This window comes from Nuphar pumila, chromosome 5 (genome assembly GCF_984573655.1).
Source record: "Nuphar pumila chromosome 5, dmNupPumi1.hap1.1, whole genome shotgun sequence".
In the NCBI taxonomy this organism is placed as follows: domain Eukaryota; kingdom Viridiplantae; phylum Streptophyta; class Magnoliopsida; order Nymphaeales; family Nymphaeaceae; genus Nuphar; species Nuphar pumila.
In genome coordinates, this window is record NC_143253.1 from 98,956,945 (window position 1) to 98,976,119 (window position 19,175).

The 19,175-nt window shown below is 38.1% G+C and overlaps 1 pseudogene; it reads right to left on the reverse strand.

The window, feature by feature from the left end:
- Positions 1-17,731, reverse strand: part of LOC149837897 (5'-3' exoribonuclease 3-like) — a 33,598-nt pseudogene extending 15,867 nt beyond the window's left edge.
- Positions 17,732-19,175: the final 1,444 nt, after the last annotated feature.

Here is a 19,175-nt window from a genome sequence, read left to right on the forward strand (position 1 = left end):
ATCGTTGAAGTCTTAAACAAAGCACAAGCTGCATTGTGAAAAGGCAATCCAACATAGGTTCATAAACACCCGTTACTTGGTGGAACAACTCAGCGTGAACCCGACACGGATGTGTCCCTAATCATATGTAGAGTTCTCCCCCTACTTCCATTTAGACTATTCCAGAATATGCAAGAAGCTACACAGGGTTTTATCCATGGGTCCTAACATAAAAGGAATCCCACTACCGATACCCAGCCCATAGCCCCTTAAGAAAGATTCTTAACGTAAGCCCACAATTCCAGATTTTTCCTTTACAGACAAACAAAAATTATCACTATTGAAAAACATGCACAGGCTGATCAAATTTGTGAAACATACAAAAAAGGAAATGACTAACGTCACATTCGAGTCAAAGATGTCAATGCACTTATCAATGCCAAGCAAGAACATCAGAATACTGAACCTAAAACCCCTTGTTTTTTTTTTTTTGCTTTACCTGAGATCCCAGGCCAACACCCAGCCGATTGACTGAGTCGGTTGGGCCTGCCCTGGCCTTGCCACAACCAGCACCTGTACCCAACCAACCGGGTCGGTTGGGTCCCTGCCAAAACTAACACCACGCCCAGCCGACTGCGTCGGCTGGGCCTGTCGCCTACCACCATCAACTAAAGTGATGACCCCAAATCCCCTTTATTTTTATTTTTCAGGGTTTCCATCCTAAGGAAAACCACAAAATCGAACCAGGGTTTCGATTTATCATCCATTTCCATGAGAGGGGACCCGTACCTCTTACGGTGATTTTCCGGTGGCCGGAGACGGCTGTCGCAGAGGGGTGCCGACTGGTGACGCTCCTTCCAACCGCCGTGAAGGGAGATGCTCAAGGGGCCCTTGACGCCTGTGGTTGGCCGGTGATGGGCTCCTTCCTCCGGCGTGCGCACACACAGCGAGAGAGAGAGAGAGAGAGAGAGAGCACTTTGGGGAAACAAAAAGCAAGAGGGGGAAACCCACCCGACAGCCCCCCCTGCTTTTGAAAGGGATAGCCCGACAAGGTCGGGGCCGAACCTCCCGCCGGCGGCTGCGCCTCAAGGCCTCCTCCCCCATGCGATACCGTTAGGGTTCTCTCTAAGAACCCTAACCTCTGAGTCCCTCTTTTGCTCCAGACTTATCGGGCAACCCTTATCGGGTTGCCCCTTCTTCTACTTTTTTTTTTTTTTTTTATCGGGCAACCCTTATCGGGTTGGCCCTTACACTTATAAGCCCTGTTACACAAGGCTCGGCTCGGGTCCGGACACGAGACCCATAAGCCAACCCCAATGATATGGATCCACAGTTGGATCCAAATGGATCCAACTGGGGATCCCCAGATTAACCTTATAAAAAAAAAATTATTTTATTATTTTTATTTCCTTTTTGGTTGACACTATTTATAACTGCTTGCCCCTTTATGGGTCCTAGATCCGAAATGTGGATCTAGGCCCAAATTGCCTATTTTATTTTTTTTGAAATATTTTGTAAGATAAACAAAAAATTTAGTAGCAACATTTTTCGGTTTTTACACTTAATACTCACGAGCTCTTTTCGTATCTTTTCCACTTCATCAGTGCCCTTTGCATTGAATTTGTGCTCATAATATCTTTGCTTCCAACCATGCATGCCCAAGCGTATCTAAGGTGTAAATGTGAGCCACAACCACAACACATGGATAAAAGAATAAGTGCAATAGCATTCAACATTATAAAGAAAATGGAGAAACATAAAATGCAACAAGATATACAAACCTTATCATTGTTTAAATAGTCATCACTGTATAGCTCGGATCTTTTGCGAATTAACTCTTTGAGCATTGCAGCCAGCTCCTTCATGTTCTCATAGGCCTGGAGAACAGAGAACCACTATGCAAGTTATGACAAAGCACAATCTTGGGATTGCAAAATATTTACAGAAACTGTGAAGTGCAAGCACGAAGAAATAAAATACTGCTGAATCAGAGAAGCATAAAAGTGAATAAATACTGGATTGCATTAAATGGTTAAGGTTTTATAGTGAAACGTACATCAGATTTATGCATGTCAAAAGTTTCAACAACAGGCATCTTTGTTGACTCTGCAATGACTTCCCACTTATGGGTTATATTACTTTTTCCGCTTATACGTACTTTTGGAATACCATCAACAATTTCCGTCTTTGATTCTTCCAGCTGAAAGCAAAGCAATTCCACAAGTTAGCAAATGCAAACTACGAAGTTCGTGGAAACAGGATCCTTTGGTTATAACCTCATAATAAAGATCATCTTCTTCTGACTTTCGGCGCATGATTTTTGCAATTAGATTCTGCACATAACAAGCAAGTGGTTTAGTTCCGTTTCCAGTTACTTGTAAAACAGACCATTGAGAATATATTGTTGAACTCATTTCTAGTCATGTAAGTACAATTATCAAGAGTATAATATCATGCGGAGATTGTAAAAAATAAAATAAAATCCAGAACGAATGGGGCAGACGGTTCCCCAGCTGTCTGCCCCACTCGTCGCAGGATGGGGGTGAGGATAAACCTAGCCCCCCATGATTGCTGTGTTGCCCCACTCGACTGAGAGATGGGATTGCAGTAAGTGAGAGAGAGAGCATGAGTAATAAAGAGAGAGGGAGGCAGCCACCGGAGCATCGCGGACGGACACCGTAGGTAACCACCACCTCTTTTTCCCTCCTATTTTTTGCTCTTTTTTGGTTTTCATTAAAAGGGAAGCTTCCAAGGCGGACGGCGAGTCCAAAAAACGATAGTCGGCAGCCATGGCTGCTGGTATCGTAACCGAGCGGGAGGGAGAGAGATTTCAAATATATAGATAGAGAGGGGCTGAGGGTATAAACCCACTGCCGGCAGCCACCATGGCTACCGGTGTCCTTTCTCATCGAGGAAGAGAGGAATAGGGGCAGGACAGAGGGTGGAGACCTCTGTTCCAGCCACCATGGTTGTCGGCGGTGCCATCCTCAACCAGGAGAAGGTGAGACAAAGGCAGGAATAACATCGGTATCAACCATGAAGTCGAGAAAGACCGACTTGGTCCGGTGGTAAACCAGACCAGGTCGGGCCAGTTACAAGCAACTGGATCAGTCAGGGTGAGACCGAGACCAAACCGACTTAAAAAAAAAAGGGGGGGGGGGGGGGGGGTGTGTCCCGGCTGACCAAATCGATCTAAGTGTGAACCCAGACTTGGTCAGGTCTGACCAAGACCGACTTGGTCCGGGTCAATCCAGACCGAGTTTGGTCAACGAGTCTCGAACACGACTCAATCGACCAAACCAGACCGAGTCATGTCTAACAGGACCTCAGTTCCTTGTTTGGGTCTGGTTTGAACTGGACCAAACCAGGTTTGAGTCCAGTTTGATCCAATTAACCAAAACCAATCAAAGTCGAACCGAATCCAAAGAAAATTGAGTTTAGATCTAGTATGGAGCTCGATGGAACAGTATTGGATCAAGATCAAAACTGGATCCGAATCCAATTCGAGACTATTTGGATAAATTCTGAATCCAACTTATAGCTAGATCTAGATCCAATCCATAGTTGAATGGATTAGTGTTGAATCCAGATTAGAACGGGGTCTGAATCCAGTCTAACTGTACTGTATCCAGATCTAGATCCAATTTGTAATTTAATATGGATGTAGTTGGAACTAAATTGAATCCAATTTAGTTTGTTTCTGACTAAGAACTGAACTAGTCCAGTTTGCCCCTAAATGAGATAAAACTGAACCCAGTAGCAACAGTTGGGTGCAGTCCAGTTATACCAAACTAAACTAAATATGGAACCACATCTGTTAGTAAACGAATCCATTATGGATTTTTGATAATTCAATTGAGTTTGAATCCAAACCCAGTTGGATTAGGACTAGATTCTAAACTCATACTAAACTTTTCATCCTTGTGTGTACCCATTATATGATTAAGTAAACCAAGAATAACTTTGTACTCTAAAGTTAGAATTGAGTGCGGTTTAGTGCATTGAACTTGTATCATAAAGGGAAATCTTCTTGTCGTATGGTTCTGATCAAATCGAGGACACAAAAATCGAAGTATGAAAAGTCACCTTGGGAAGGGTATTTTGATAATTTTGTCAAAATATAAATAATTTATCTGTATTAATATGAACATGCTTATGTAATGATCAGATTTTATTGTTAGCGCCACTTGAGACTCAATTGCGACCAGAGTAAAGCATTCACATTCGAGGTAAGAAATATTATAAGTAATCTTAATTGTGAATAAATCATGTTTCATTGTATATTATCATTGGTTGTTGTATATTAACATGTTTAGAAACTTCAATACGGTTCATCATTCATAACATACAAAAATAATAATTACATAAGCTTTCAATGACAAGAAAATAAAATTAACAAATACTTTGCTGCATAGTTAAAGTAGATTCTGCTTGCACTACATAAAACCTACCGTTGTAATTGTAAAGTAGGTGAGTCTACAACTCAGTAAGAAATATTTATAAGCAATAAATGATTTTAATTTTTGACACACATCAAAAGGTTTGTATATTTAAATTTTTTTATTAACTCTCTTAATCTAAGACTCACTCCCAGTAGACTATAACACTAGGTCGGTTATACCGATCAAAGTCGTCTATGGTCGTAGCAACCCATATACCCTAATTTTATATTGTTGGTTGGATATGAACCATACACTCTTAGTGATCTCCGGATCATTAGCCATTGTAGTGAAACAACAAAGGAGACCCCACCAACAGCTAGTCGGGAGGTCCCGATCAAAGGGTTTATGTTGCATTCTAACTATAGATAACTTTCAACCATCCATGGTTATTTAGAGTCACAGATATTGTGTTAATATAAAATCCTAAGACATATATCAAGTTCATTACTTTGAACCTTAATCTCAAGCTCATGTTTCACTCGTTCTTCCACGAGTGCCATCATGAAATAATCACGATAGATCTTATTCTCAATCTCAAAACCATACAAAAGTTCATAGTTTGTATCATGCTATGCATGCAATAAGGTAGAGTCTACATATCGTTAAATCACCAGCAGCCCACTCTTTAGGGTGGCTGCAGTCTGGCCGCAAACTATTTAGCCCATTCCACAAGTCGCCACTTCTAGGATTTAAAGGGTTAAGCACTTTAATCTCAACTTAAATTCAACAATGAGATAAACTTATAAGATAGATATGATGTCAAAAGACAATATTTCTTCCAAATATATATGACATATCATGACCGACATGTGCATAAAAGTAACTCATAAATGTACATTCTATATAATATCATGATCATGACTGTACATTTTCCCTCTGGGAAGTAATACTAATCGAACCTGAACTCTAGAGGTCCCGGATCAGGGTGTTATAAAGTTGTATGTCAAATTCACACAAAAGGTACATCATTCATAACAAGTTTAATGACAATGAATATGGTATGTTTTTGCTCACTAAAAACACAATAGTGACTGTTATTTTGTGATTATAAATGGCTAGCGAGCATAATAATAACGGAGAGCATAGGACTACGTCCTTCTAAATTGAAAGTTCTAGGGAGAGAAGAATTTGTTGTCACAATGGACGAGCATGACTCAAATCGTACGAGAGTTGACACCACGACCTCTACCGATATATATCATAGCTAAAGAGAAAAAAAACGTGTATCGACAAAACAACCTTCTAATACACTACTCAGAGGTGACATCCACAGCTCTACAGGCAAGGGACTCACTAGTCCTACGTGAGCGAACATTGAGTGATTGAATGACGACTCGAGGAAGAGTTGCAAAAAGATCACCCTCCGATACATACTTTGTATCCCGAGTAATGTCTAGGATGGCTCCAGCACGAGAATGACACATGTTCCATGAGCGCAGCCAATAGAAGAACTTTAGGCCCGACCATTGAGTTTCTAGCTGAAGAAACAAGGAGATCGGCAATTCAGACCACAAAAGTCGCATGACATGCTGCACAGGTTAATGAAGGCGGCCCAAAACTGACATAGGTACGAATAACCTCTGAGAGTTTATGTGAGGAAGGCAAGGATAAAGATCTCAATGTTACCCTTGCCTCACCTACCTACACCCCACCTTTGCTTCCAAGCAATATAGGTGCCCTTCGTGTGTCACACCCTCAGTGGATGCGAGACTCAAGGAGAGAAGTAAGCTTCGGATGGATTGAAGAGTGATACGATGTTTTTTGTCTATAGATGTTTTGTCTTGTTTGGTCTAATCCGATTATGTCTTATAAAATTTTGTTTCCTTGTTTTATTTGGTTTTATTTCCTTTATTGTATTATTAATAAAACATAATGTTTTTTTACTGAATAAGTATCATAAATGAATACATGTAGTGGAATTTTGTGCAAACTCAAATAATGATAAAAATCAATTACGTGATGATTTCAATATAGTATATATGGCTACTCTAAGGGGAAGATCCTATCTGTTTAAGGATACCTTAGCCACCAGATGTGAGGTGAGTCAACCTCATGCAGTGACAGGTGATAGCGAGTGTTTTGGCGGACCATCCGAAAGGGTGCCTTCATCGTCTCACATTTTGAGAGGTGTACTAGCTCAGAGAGCGCTTTCATCTTTCTATACCTCGAGAAGCCATGCTTGATGCAGTGGTGGAGAGAGAGTATAGATATCCCATAATGATCATCGATGGAAAGTTCAGAAGAAAAAAGTATGGGGATACCTCCTGAGTATACTACAAATCATATCTTGTACGAGCTCTTGCAAACCACCTGAGCTCAATAAGTACAACCCCAAAAGTCTTTTCAGGCATGACCACTTAGGTCAAAATGTTAAAGAATATGCAACCTCCACTTTTCGATGGCACTCCTGATCGTGTCATAGCAGAAAATTGGCTTATACAAGTGGAAAAACCTTAAATGTCATTCAATGTCTTGAATATCAGAAGGCATGGATAGCAGTATCAAACCTTACCAACGATATAAAACACTAGTGGAGAACCATCAGAGATACTCTACAACAGGACACTTATTTGCCTTGTCCACCTTTGTGAGTAGGTTGTATAGGTAATTCTTTCCAAAATATTAGAAAGTAGAGAAAGATGAAAAATTCAAGAAGCTAAAACATGGGGATATGAATGTGGCCCAATATATTGCATGATTTAACTCTCTTTCATTTTGCTAAGTCCTTAGTGGCAAACAAGAACGAGAAGTGCAAATGCTTTGAAAGGGGTTTGAGACCCAAAATGGCAGACCCACTGCAAATAAAGAAATACAATTGGCTCATGGACCATGCTTCAAGGTATGAATTTTGGAAACCAACGACAAAAGAAAAGCCCCAAGAAAAAGAAAACCCAAGACATAAGAGGTCAAACCCAATGACAACAATGTGGTTGAGTCCCTTCGAAGGAAGTTTCAATATAAGGAAAGGTTCAAACAAGAGCACAAAAATCACTACGAAGGTCAAACCAGTAGTCAAAGTCAAGATAAGCAAGTCAGGAATTTGAGAGGCCATCAAGCTAAAAGGCAAAAGACTTAGAAGTCAACCCACTCTGAAAATTCATGCAAGACTTGTGGTCTTCAGAGGCACGAAAGCCAGTGTGACCCAAAGACCAGCAGATGAGTCATTATGCCAATGACTGCCTACAACCTAATCGAAGGAACAATGCAGCCTCGAAGTACAAAATCACATTACTAGGTCGCTCATAGGAGGCCGCTCTTCAAAAAGCTCTCGCCAACCCTAAGGTGGTTGAAAGTACACTCTATATTTCTGGTATTTTAGCACATGTGTTGTTTTATTCTGGAACAACATGTAGTTACACCACCTAAACCTTTGAAAAAATGTTATCAGTTTCACCTTCATAGTTGATTGTTTCATACTGACAATCATATCATGCTTGAAAGCTAATAAATACGTTTGATAACGATGCATTGGATTTCTGGTTTACATGAAGACCGACGAGAGACACGACCTCACCATATCATATATGGATATAGTTAGATATGGATATAGTTTGAGAGTATGCAAATGTTTTTTCGAAAGAACTATCAGGTCTCCCTCCCGATCAAGAGATTGAGTTCCAGATCAATCTTGTCCAATAAACAACACTCATCTCAAATGTCGCTTATCGGACGGGACATGCAAAACTTAAGAAATTTAAGGAGCAACTATAAAAATGATTGGAGAGGTTTTATATGACTTTCGATAACTCCTTGAGGTGCTTTAATTTTATTTGTAAAAAACGAAAAAACGAATCACTCCAAATGTGTATAGATTATCGGCAGTGTAGTGATCATAAAAAATGAATATTCCTTGTCTCAGATTGATGATGACTTGTTCGATCAATTATAAAGAGTTGCATGCTTCTCGAAGTTGGATCAACTGAAAATTAAGAAATGAAATATGGCTAAGACAACTTTCTGATCAAGACATGGCCATTATGAGTTTTTAGTCATGCTTTTTGGTCTAACCAATGCACTAGCTACTTTCATGGATATGATGAACATAGTTTTCTGACCATATTTGATAAGTTCATGATGGTATTTGTCGATGAAATTCTTTTTTATTCAACCAAGATGAAGCAACCCAAGAATATTTTTATAGACATTTAGAAAACATTGGCTTTACGCCAAATTTCAAAGTGTGCATTTTGGTTGATGCAGGTGTCCTTCCTTGATCATATTGTATCCAAAGAGGAAATTATAGGAGACCTAGCGAAGATTGAAGCAGTCACCAATTATACTAGACCCAAGAATCCAATGGAGATTCGTATTTTTTTTAGATTGGCAGGGTACTATCAATGATTAATGAGAGAATTTTCTATGCAGACAGCTCCAATAACCAAACTCACTAAGAAAGACAAAGTTCGAGTGAAAATACAAGTATGAGCAAACTTTTCGAGAGATAAAGAAGTGTTTGATCACTACTCTAGTTTTGTTCTTATGGGTTTCACTATTTATAGTGATACATAAGGGATTGGGTTGCATTTTGATGCAGTATGACAGAGTGCTAGCTTATGCATCTCGTTAATTGAAAATGCATGAAGTTAATTAACCAATGCATGACTTGGAGCTAGCAGCGGTTGTATTCACCCTTAAGATAGAAAGACACGAGCAGTTCAAAGAATTAACTGACCATCAAAGCCTTAAGTACCTAATTTTTGTAGAGAGATACTTAGAGAAGAGGAATATAGTCAGTAACTGCCTATTTTTCATTCTATTTTTTCTTCTTTTTTCAGTTTTTCTTAAGAGGACAACACTCAAAGTTGTCGACGAGTTCGAAAAGCGATAGTTAGCAGCCATGGCTGCCAGTATCGTAATGGAGAGGGTATTCACACACACACACACACACACACACACACACACACACATATATATATATATATATATATATATATATATATATATATATATATATATATATATATAGAGAGAGAGAGAGAGAGAGAGAGGTTGTAGCTACCAATAGTGAGAAAGAAAGGAAGAGAGGAAGAGGGGCAAGAGAGAGAGTCCCAACCACCAACAATGGTTGTCGACGGTGCCATTCTCAACTAGGAGAAGGTGAGACAGAGGGAGGAATACCCTTTGCTTCGACCATAAAGTCGAGAAAGACTGACTTGGTCTAGTAGTAAACCAGACTAAGTCGGGCCGGTTACCAGTAACTTAATCAGTCTGGGTAAGACCCAGACCGAACTGACTTAAAAAATAGGGAGGTGTCTCAACTGACCAAACTGGTCTGAAGTAAACCAAACCGTCTTAGTCTAAATATAGTCTGACCAAGGCCGACTCGATTCGGGTGAGTCCAAACCGAGTCTAGTAAACGAGTCTCAAATCTGACTCGATTGACCGAATTGGACTGAGTCAAGTCTGACAAGGTCTCATTTCTCTGTTTGGGTCTGGTTTGAACTAGACGAAACTGGATCTAACTCCAATTCAATCCAGTTGGCCAAGATCGATCCAAGTTGAACCAAATCTAGACATTATTAGGTCGGGATCTAGTACGAAGCTGGATGGAACAACACTTGACCCAGATCAGAAATGAATCTAAATCTAGATCGAGACTATTAGGATGAGTTCTAGATCCAATTTATAGCTGGATCTTGATCCAATCCATAACTTAATGGATCAGTGTTTGGTGCATATCAAAACTGGGCCTAGATCCAGTCTAACAATTCTGAATCTAGATCAGAAAAGGATCTAGATCCAGTTTGTAATTTAGTATGGATTTGGTTTGGACTGAACCGAATCCAATTCAGTTTGTTCTTGACGAGGAGATAACTAAGCTAGCCCAGTTTGCCCCAGACTTAGACAAAACTGAACCTAGTTGAAATAGTTGATTTCAATCCAGTTATACCAAACTGGATATAGATCCACACATTTTAGTAAACGAATTCATTATGAATTTTTGGATTAGGACGAGGTTCAGTAAACCTAGTATTTTAAACTCAGATCAAACTTTTGTTTTGACCTAGGATTAGTTAGGTCAAATCATAAAAGTTAAAATGACCAAATTACCCTTATATATACCCAATATCTGATTAAGTAAAATGGGCATAACTTTTAATCTTGCACTCAAAATTTAGTGAAGTTTGGTGCATTAGACTCTTATCACACAAAAATCTTTTTGTCCTATAGTTCTAATCAGACCAAGGGCAAAAAAATCAAAGGCTCAGAAGTCACATCGAAAGTGTATTTTGGTAATTTTTTCAAAATATAAATAATGTATGTGTATTAATATAATCATACTTATGTGATGATCAGATTCTATTGTTAGAACCACTTGAGACTTGATTGCGATTAGAGTTCAACATTCACATTTAAGGTAAAGAACATTACGAGTAATCTTAGTTGTGAATAAATCATGCCACGTTGCATGTTATAATTGGTTGTATATCGGCATAGAATGATCATTCATGAGTTAATTGTAACAAGATAATCATATGCACATGACAGTCGTGATATGTCATACATATTAGAAAAAAATATTGTCTTTTGACAACCTATCTATGTTATAATAATCTTTAAATAATGAGATTATAATTAGCCTTTAGTCTCATGAGTTATAATAGTCTTGTTGTTGAATTTAAATTGAGATTAGCATGCTTAACATCTTAAATTCCAAAAATGATGACATCCGAAAAAGGCTACCTGGTTCGCGACCAAAGTGCAGCCACTATAAAGAGTCGACCGTCGATGATTTAACGATATAGAGACTCAACCTCGTTGCATACTTAGTAAGATACAAAATGTGAACCCTAGTACGATTTTGAGAATGGGAATAAGACCCATACTCATGGAAGAACTTGAGAGCAAGGTTCAAGGTAATAAACTTAGGATATGACTTAGGGTTTATGGTTAAGATGTTGCATAAACCATGCCAAGTTTGATCATGACCTAATGGCTAGCTACCGGTGGGATCTCCCTTGTTATTTCACTATAGTGCCTAGTGATACGAGGATCACTGAGAAGGTATAGTTTATGATCGGGTCATCAATATAGAACCAAGGTGTTCTAGATGGGTTACTATGCTCATAAATGGCTATAACTGATATAACCGACCTAATGAGTCTATTGTGAGTGAGTGTTAGATTAAGAAAGTTAAAAAAAAAAATTTAAATGTACAAACCTCGGTTGTGTATCAAAAACTAAACTCATATTAAGATCTTAGAGCCCACTACAGTAAGTTAAATGTATAATTACAATTGTAGGTTCTAAGTACATAAGCACAATAAGCAAAACATGATCGGTAAAGTATTTGTTAGTTTTATTTTTTTATCATTGAATACTCATGAAATTATTATTTTTGTATGTCATGAATGATGAACTTTGTTGAAGAATTTGAGTCTAAAAAAAAACGTTTACCAGTGTAAACTCTCTATACTTTCCCTAAGGAAAGTAATACCAACCGGACTTGGAATTTAGTGGTCTTAGATCAGAGTGTTAAAGAGATCCATATGCTATTCTACCATATTAACTATGAAATTGTTTTGCTACTGAATTTCTTCTACTTTTGCATAAATGAATTCATGACCTCTTTAAATATCTTGACAACAACTAGGTCCACTTTAGGCGGTAAATCTAATGGGCCAAATGAACTAAACAATTCTCAGGGGACTCCAACTAGGCTTAGAAGGATGGAAGAGCCAAATTTCTTTAAGCTTAGTAGACAGGATGGGTTTAGTCCTAGCTTTTGCACTTGACATTCAAAATCATGCCTTGGTTAGGAGATATGCAATATAGCCAAAATCTGGTGATACTATGTATGGACCAAACCCAAACAACAAATGGCTTATATTCTTAACCAAATTTTGATGGTATTGCGTATCATCTGATCTGTGCTCCTATGATATGGTTCAAACGTTACTTTTAAGGCTAGTTTGTTAGTAGGTTAGTGATGGTGGACCTAAGGTTTTAAGTTTAGAACACACCTAGTTTGTTGGCATCACAAGGTGATAGTAATAAGAAAAGAAATGGGTCAATGAGTTCTTTGGAAGAAGAAATCGGATTATTATTTCAATGCAGAACTCCCCAATCCCTCCAGAGGAATGATCCTCTTGAATGGAAGAACTAAGGCAGGGGCTTTTGATGAATCACCATGTTCAAGTATCTCGAAAAATTTAAATCAACCACCAGCAGATAAAAAGCACATTTTCATTTTTACTCTTATATTTTTGCTTCACTCAATCCCATTCTTTATATCCCAACACAATGTATTGAGGGATAAATTGTCTGGGCATACAACACAAACATAACCCAGAAAAGATTTTTGTTTCTGAATCATGATCTTGGACCAACAATAGTTGCATCTCAAGATATCCATACAATGTATATACCCAATTTAACAAGTAGAATTGTGGAGTTCAAACCTTTTTAACTTCTAATCTTTTTTTAAAGATTTGATCTTCATAAGAACCGATAGCCAGTATGAAGTGCTCTACTCGTTTTAACTTCAAAAACGGAGTTTTCTTCTCTTTGATCTGAATAAGGAAATTTGTCAGAATATCATTTGCTTTGTGGCATTCAAGAAGCATAAACATTCAAGAACGTGACCTAATTCACACTGTAAACAGCTGAGTAGTTACCTTGGCTGCATCAGTGATATAGCCACTCATACTTTTCAGCTCCTTCTTATATACATGAATAAGCAGATCGATGGCTTTCTACAATGTACATTAATCAACCGATAGTTATGAAACAAAAATAAAAGATTTCATACATGGAAACGAGACAGCAAATGAAATTTTATGAAATCCTAAGCTTCTTACACATATCTAAGTGTTTTTAAGGATGTACCAGGTTCACATAAGGTAAATACATGAAGGTTAGAACTAATAGACATATCTTCTATGTATTTAGACAAATATTGGTATGTGGATGTCAATAAATGCATTCAAGTACTGAAGCAGAGATGTAAGCTCATATGCATGCATATAGGAAGAAGAAGAAGAAGAAAAAGAAGACTTAATTCAAGACCAACCTCATGAATTGTGAGGCTTGGTAGATGCGGCAAAAAATCATTTCCAGTAAAAAACAGATGAAGACAAAATCATCCACAATTCTTTCAAAATTATACTTTAAAGGAAGATCTGGAAATGAGAACTCCAATTCCAAACACTCCCTGAGTGTCCAAATATTAAGCATCTGCCAAATAGGAAAGCAGATAGGGAGAAAGAAAATGTTAGAACAAGTTTAATTGAAAAACATAAAACGCAAACTGCTAGAATCCACATGCTGGTATTGTGAATGCATTACAACAATTGACAAGTATCTCAAATAGAATGAGACCTGGTATGGTTTTTGACGCCGTACAGCACGTTCCCTAAGTTCAGCCATCCGGTCCTCTTTCCCATTAGGTGTCACTATTTTATTTTGCAGCTGTTCATCTATCAGAACATCCTAGAAATAGAGAAAATAGACGATGAAATGAGAAGAAACAAATCAAAGATCCATGAAGAGTGCCAAATTCTAACATGGGGAGAAGTTAATCCAATTGCTAAATTGACACCAAATGCACTATCAATGAGCTTTCAGTGCCTGTGTTTTCCTATGAACAATTGCAATGGCAGTCATGGCACATGACTTCATGTAGTGTATACATTAAATAAATGAAAATACATGGATCTATGCTGACAATACTTGTAAAGCAGAACATGAAGACCTTATTTTGTTTTCCCAAGTTTCATTCAAATTCCAACAGAAAGGAAAACAATGAAACAATAACAATTCCAGCTTCAATATATGCAGTGTCATAGAAGTAACTGATCATAAAAATAAAGGAAGAATTTATTTGCCAAAGTTAAAAGAAAGTTGGTTAACCTCTCGTAATATAGAAAAGTGGAGTTCGTGGGTTGCTAATGCTAACATTATTAGATCAGCATCCTGTTATAGAACACTCTTGGATTAACAACACAAGCCAAGTAAAAACAATCAAAATACATGCTCCAAAAAATAGAAGCATAATAGCCTACCAAACCATATATGCAATGATGAGTGTTTGGATTGTAGCCTGGAAGGTTCCTTTGCTGCCGAATATACATCATGATCTTATGCTCCCCTTCACCAGGAACATTTGCATCAGATAGTATAACCTTCAAAACCAATTCCATTCAATAATTGAAAGACACCAACTCAATAATCAGTGTTAATGTCAATATGATTTGAGTTGCTTCCAAATAACCATGTTAGTATTAGGAGATACAGAATGAAGAGACAAGATGAAATATAATAAGAATTGAGTAGCTTCCCTGTAACCATGAAAACATTGACATTAATAATGAGTTACCAGGAAAACAACAAGAGCAAAAACATAAGGTGACAATTTTCGAGTTGATCCAAGTCTTAAGTCTGAGTAGGCTATAGACGTTACCACTTCAGCCAACACTATTTCGAGTTAGATAACATTTTCAGAGTCTTTTCTTCCTTTTTTTAGGATATTTTTCATATAAGCACCTGACATATGGCACATTTACATTAGGCACCCTTAGGTTTCAAATATTTAGTATAGATGAACAACTTTATAAAAAATTACTCAAATGACAGACTGAGTTACTTTTTGTTCACCTAACTCGTCAACATTTAATGACAGTTCTACCCTCTTTTTTTAGGAAAGTAAAATGGTGGATGAGAGAATAAAGATGGTGGTTATTGATGTTTTCAGAGAAGTTGGCGGTGCATGCACGAAGACTATGAAGGTACTTGGTCCACCTCTCCGCTCCACACTTCCACACACACACACACACACACACACACACAGAGGTCAGTTCAGTGGGAAAAGTAATACATGCGGATAACCGGGTAATTTCTGGAAAATTGAGGTGATTACTTCAAATATTTGGAACCTGGGGTCCCTAATTGTAAATTCATCCTACATTAGGCGCTGATATGTAAATTATCACTTTTTTCCCAAAGAAAGAAAAACATTTGAACCTAGCTGAAAACTGAATAAGACCTTGATGTTTTTCCACCCAGGGTCGTTGCTTAGCCGATCACATACATACTTCTCTAGAGCTCTGGCTAGCTTAAACATGAACTCGGTGCCAGGGGTGATAACATTGGAGTCGAACAGTTGGCTCTTCTGTTTAGGAAGCAGCTTCTTGCCCATCATCTCAAACTTGTTTCTCAATCTATCCTCCTCCCTCTCCTGGTAGTTTAACAGCAATGAAAGAGCATGCTGAGTTAGAAAAAAGAAAGATCAGAACCACTGGAGAGTAGGAGGGAATTAAAGAACTCACTAGCTCAAGGGCATCCTTTGCAGCTCTAAATCTTCTGGCACGCTGCTGGTTCATTTTGGCCCTTGGTGCAACACCATCTGCATGCATGAAATGGGCTTAAACACGTGAACTCAGAAAAAGTTAAATCATGAATATGGTTGGGGCTTAAAGTGTTATGCCAATGAATTCCACGGATTTAGTGAGAAAGGTGGTTTTTCACTGGTTATAAAAAACAATTGTCAATAAGAACTGGGAAACGAGATGAACAGCTCTTGGCATGGCTTGCGTTTGGCTTATTATGAGCTTGTTTGGAATCATGAAATAGGCTCAGTAAGCCGAACACGATCAATGGGTACGTACTCAGCTTGATTCGCCTCATATAGGCTCAACATGCTAGTAACACATATTTTACATCATAGAGTGTAGATGTAATTAGCTTGAGGCAGTAAGTTTAGAGTTAATCCTATAGATTACAGCTTTGAAACAATGTATTTATTTAGTAAAAGATAAAGTTTGAACTTGGATAGATTCTATTATTTTCAAATTGAAAAATGTATAGTTTTGGTAAATAAGCCAGCTCGAGCATAGCTCGTTTACCATGACCTCGAGCTCAACTCGGCCCGCCACAAGAATGAGCTGAGCTTGAAAACCCTTTGTTGGATCCATTTGGCTAGTTTACCAGCCCTTTTCTGGTTTCCTTGGCATCTATCAATTCGAACAGTAAAATAACGTACCCACTTGCCTGTTTTATGTAACTAACGAATCCACCGACCTTATTACCTTTAAGCGTCTGTGCTCTTTATTTTATTTGAAAGATATGCTTTGCTTTGTCAATGGACCATTGCCTAGTGAAAGAAAGTACCTAAAAATATGGCCTCAATATTTATTCTTCCAAGAAGTAATTCATTTATAAAAATGGAGAAAAAATTAGTTTTATATTTTTAATCGAGCGTTCTAAATGCATTTGGTACGGTTAAATATAATAACAGACAAGTTGGTAAGGCATTTTGTAATTTACTCAATGAGAAGATTGAGGTCCAACTTAGAAGGATTATGGGAAAGAACCACCCACCAATTGCCAAATAAAGAAGCTTTCTTGGACGAATAATGCTGAAGAGTTTGTCAATGTAAGCAAAAATCTTCTGATATACTTCTTCAAACGTTGTAGGAGGGCATGCCTGTAACTTGTATCAACATATGTATTAGATAATGTAATACACAGGGATATAGTTGCGATTTTATAATTTTCCTAAATAAATGAATGTTTACCACTCGTTAGATGCAACTAATCATAAAGGTAAAACAGACCACGAAGTGTTAAAAATGGCTAATCAAAAAGTGCACCACATGGGGGGAGGGAGGTGTGAACAGTCGGAGAGAGAGAGAGAGAGAGAGAGAGAGAGAGAGAGAGAGAGAGAGAGAGAGAGAGAGAGAGAGAGCCAACACAGAAATGAAACTAGAGAAGTATACTCATGTCGCCATGCATCAAACCGGAAAAGCCTACGGGTATAATAGTTATATTACCAACAACGAATATATTGAATTCACTTGGTAAAATAAGCAATAAAACTAGAGAAGCAATACAGAAATGAAAGTTCTTACAGAAAAAATAAAACGTAGAAATGCAGAAAACTACTATTGCTAAAGCTAAAGAGAACAACAACCGAAATAGCAAAACCTGCCCTACCAATTAACATTTTGGTTGCTGTAAAAATAGCTAATAACTCCCTAAGATAACAAATTGCACTCACCAAAATAACACTTGCAACTGAATCCAAGGGCTAAGATATTTTGGGATGCAAAACAATCAAAAGTTTAATAATATAAAATGAAAAGAGCCGAGAAAGAAAGAGTGAACTAGACCTCGTCGGGGTGGAAGCAAGGGTGTATGATCCCATTTATGTCAAGATAAAGATTATCAAACTCAATCCCGTTGGGGTTTGGTCTGCCTGTGTCTATGAACTCAACTCCATTTTCATCCTTTGTTGGTCTCTCCTCTTTAGCAGCCACAACTATCTTTGGATACTTGTCAACAAGTCACCGGTAGAAGGATGGCACACCCATTAATTTCTTTTAGCAATTCTCACAAGAAAAAGAAGATGAATCTCCAAGAGAAGAAAAGAAGCGCGCAAAAATATAACTACAGAGGGATCTGAAAGATCTCACGTTAAGAACTCCAAAGCGATTGTGAGAAATTGTGGAGTACCACTTACAGTTGCACTTCCACTTTCACTGTTAAAGCGAACAAAGCTCCCCCTTTAACAGATGAAGAGGTTTACTTACCTCCTAAGAAATGAAGGGAGAGAGAAAAAATACAGAGATTAGCCTTTTAATTATAATATATAGCTAAAATTTTTCAAAAGATAACAATAATGATTTCAAAAGGCAATTGGAGGTGTTGGGAACACGAAAGAATTCATGGAGAGAAGAAGTTGAATCGACGCTACGTCATAGCTTTACCAACTAAAGTTGGTAAATTGACCGGAATTCCATCTTTGTCCCATGGTACGTTCCATGGTTGATCTCTCTATGTTGCAGAAACTCTGGAAATTGTGATTTTTGACGTGAATGATTTGGCCGACTCGACTTGGACTGGGTCCGGTTTGGATCGAACCCTTGGTGGGTTTGTAGATGTTGGACATCGAGCCTCCCAGCCTAATCATACAACCAAGTTGGTTGATTGCATGATTTAGTTGAACCAGTACCCAAGTCAGTGACTGATCGACTTACGCAAAGTTTGGAGTCATCAACAATTCAACTATGCAATGTTTTTTTTTTTTTTTGGATCATCAATATGTTTCTGGGTAAATAATTAGCATATGCAATGTTTTGTCTTTTGGAGAGAGAATTAGCATATGCAATGTTGGACAACGAGCTGCTGAACTTTGTAGTATGAATTTTATATACAATTATCATGCAATAATGTGATTGATTAAGAACAGAAGATTTCACTAAGCAAGTTTGTGTGTTTCTTCAATTGTGCATGATCATCATCAAGATTATGAACTTTCACTTGGTGGATTTATTGGACTAAGAATCATTAAGTTCATGCAATTAGTGTTGGTATTGCTTGATTTGCTTACGCTAGCAAGAACAATCACCAAAAGAATATTGGTGACTAGTAAATAGTAGACTAGAAAATCAGGGGTGACTCATCTGTTAGGGTACTTTAAGTAGAGGGATGTTTCGGTCATTGGAAATACTCAAAACTTAGTTGGGCAGCCGAGAGAGAGAGAGCAGGGAGAATGGGGGAATGCAAATGATTACGGCCGCACCGCCTCTCTCTCTTCCCCCATGCGCATGCATATATAAAACCGGGTCGTACCCAACCCCATCCATTAAACCTAGCTCACCTACTAAGGATATGTAGTCGATAGACTTGCTTACCACACCCGACAGTACCAGGGTACGGACCTACTAAGGTAGGACTGGCTAGCTAATCGGGGTGGATTTATAAGATCTGATGAGTATTACATTAACTCAGTTTAGTTCGGGAACTTTAAACTAA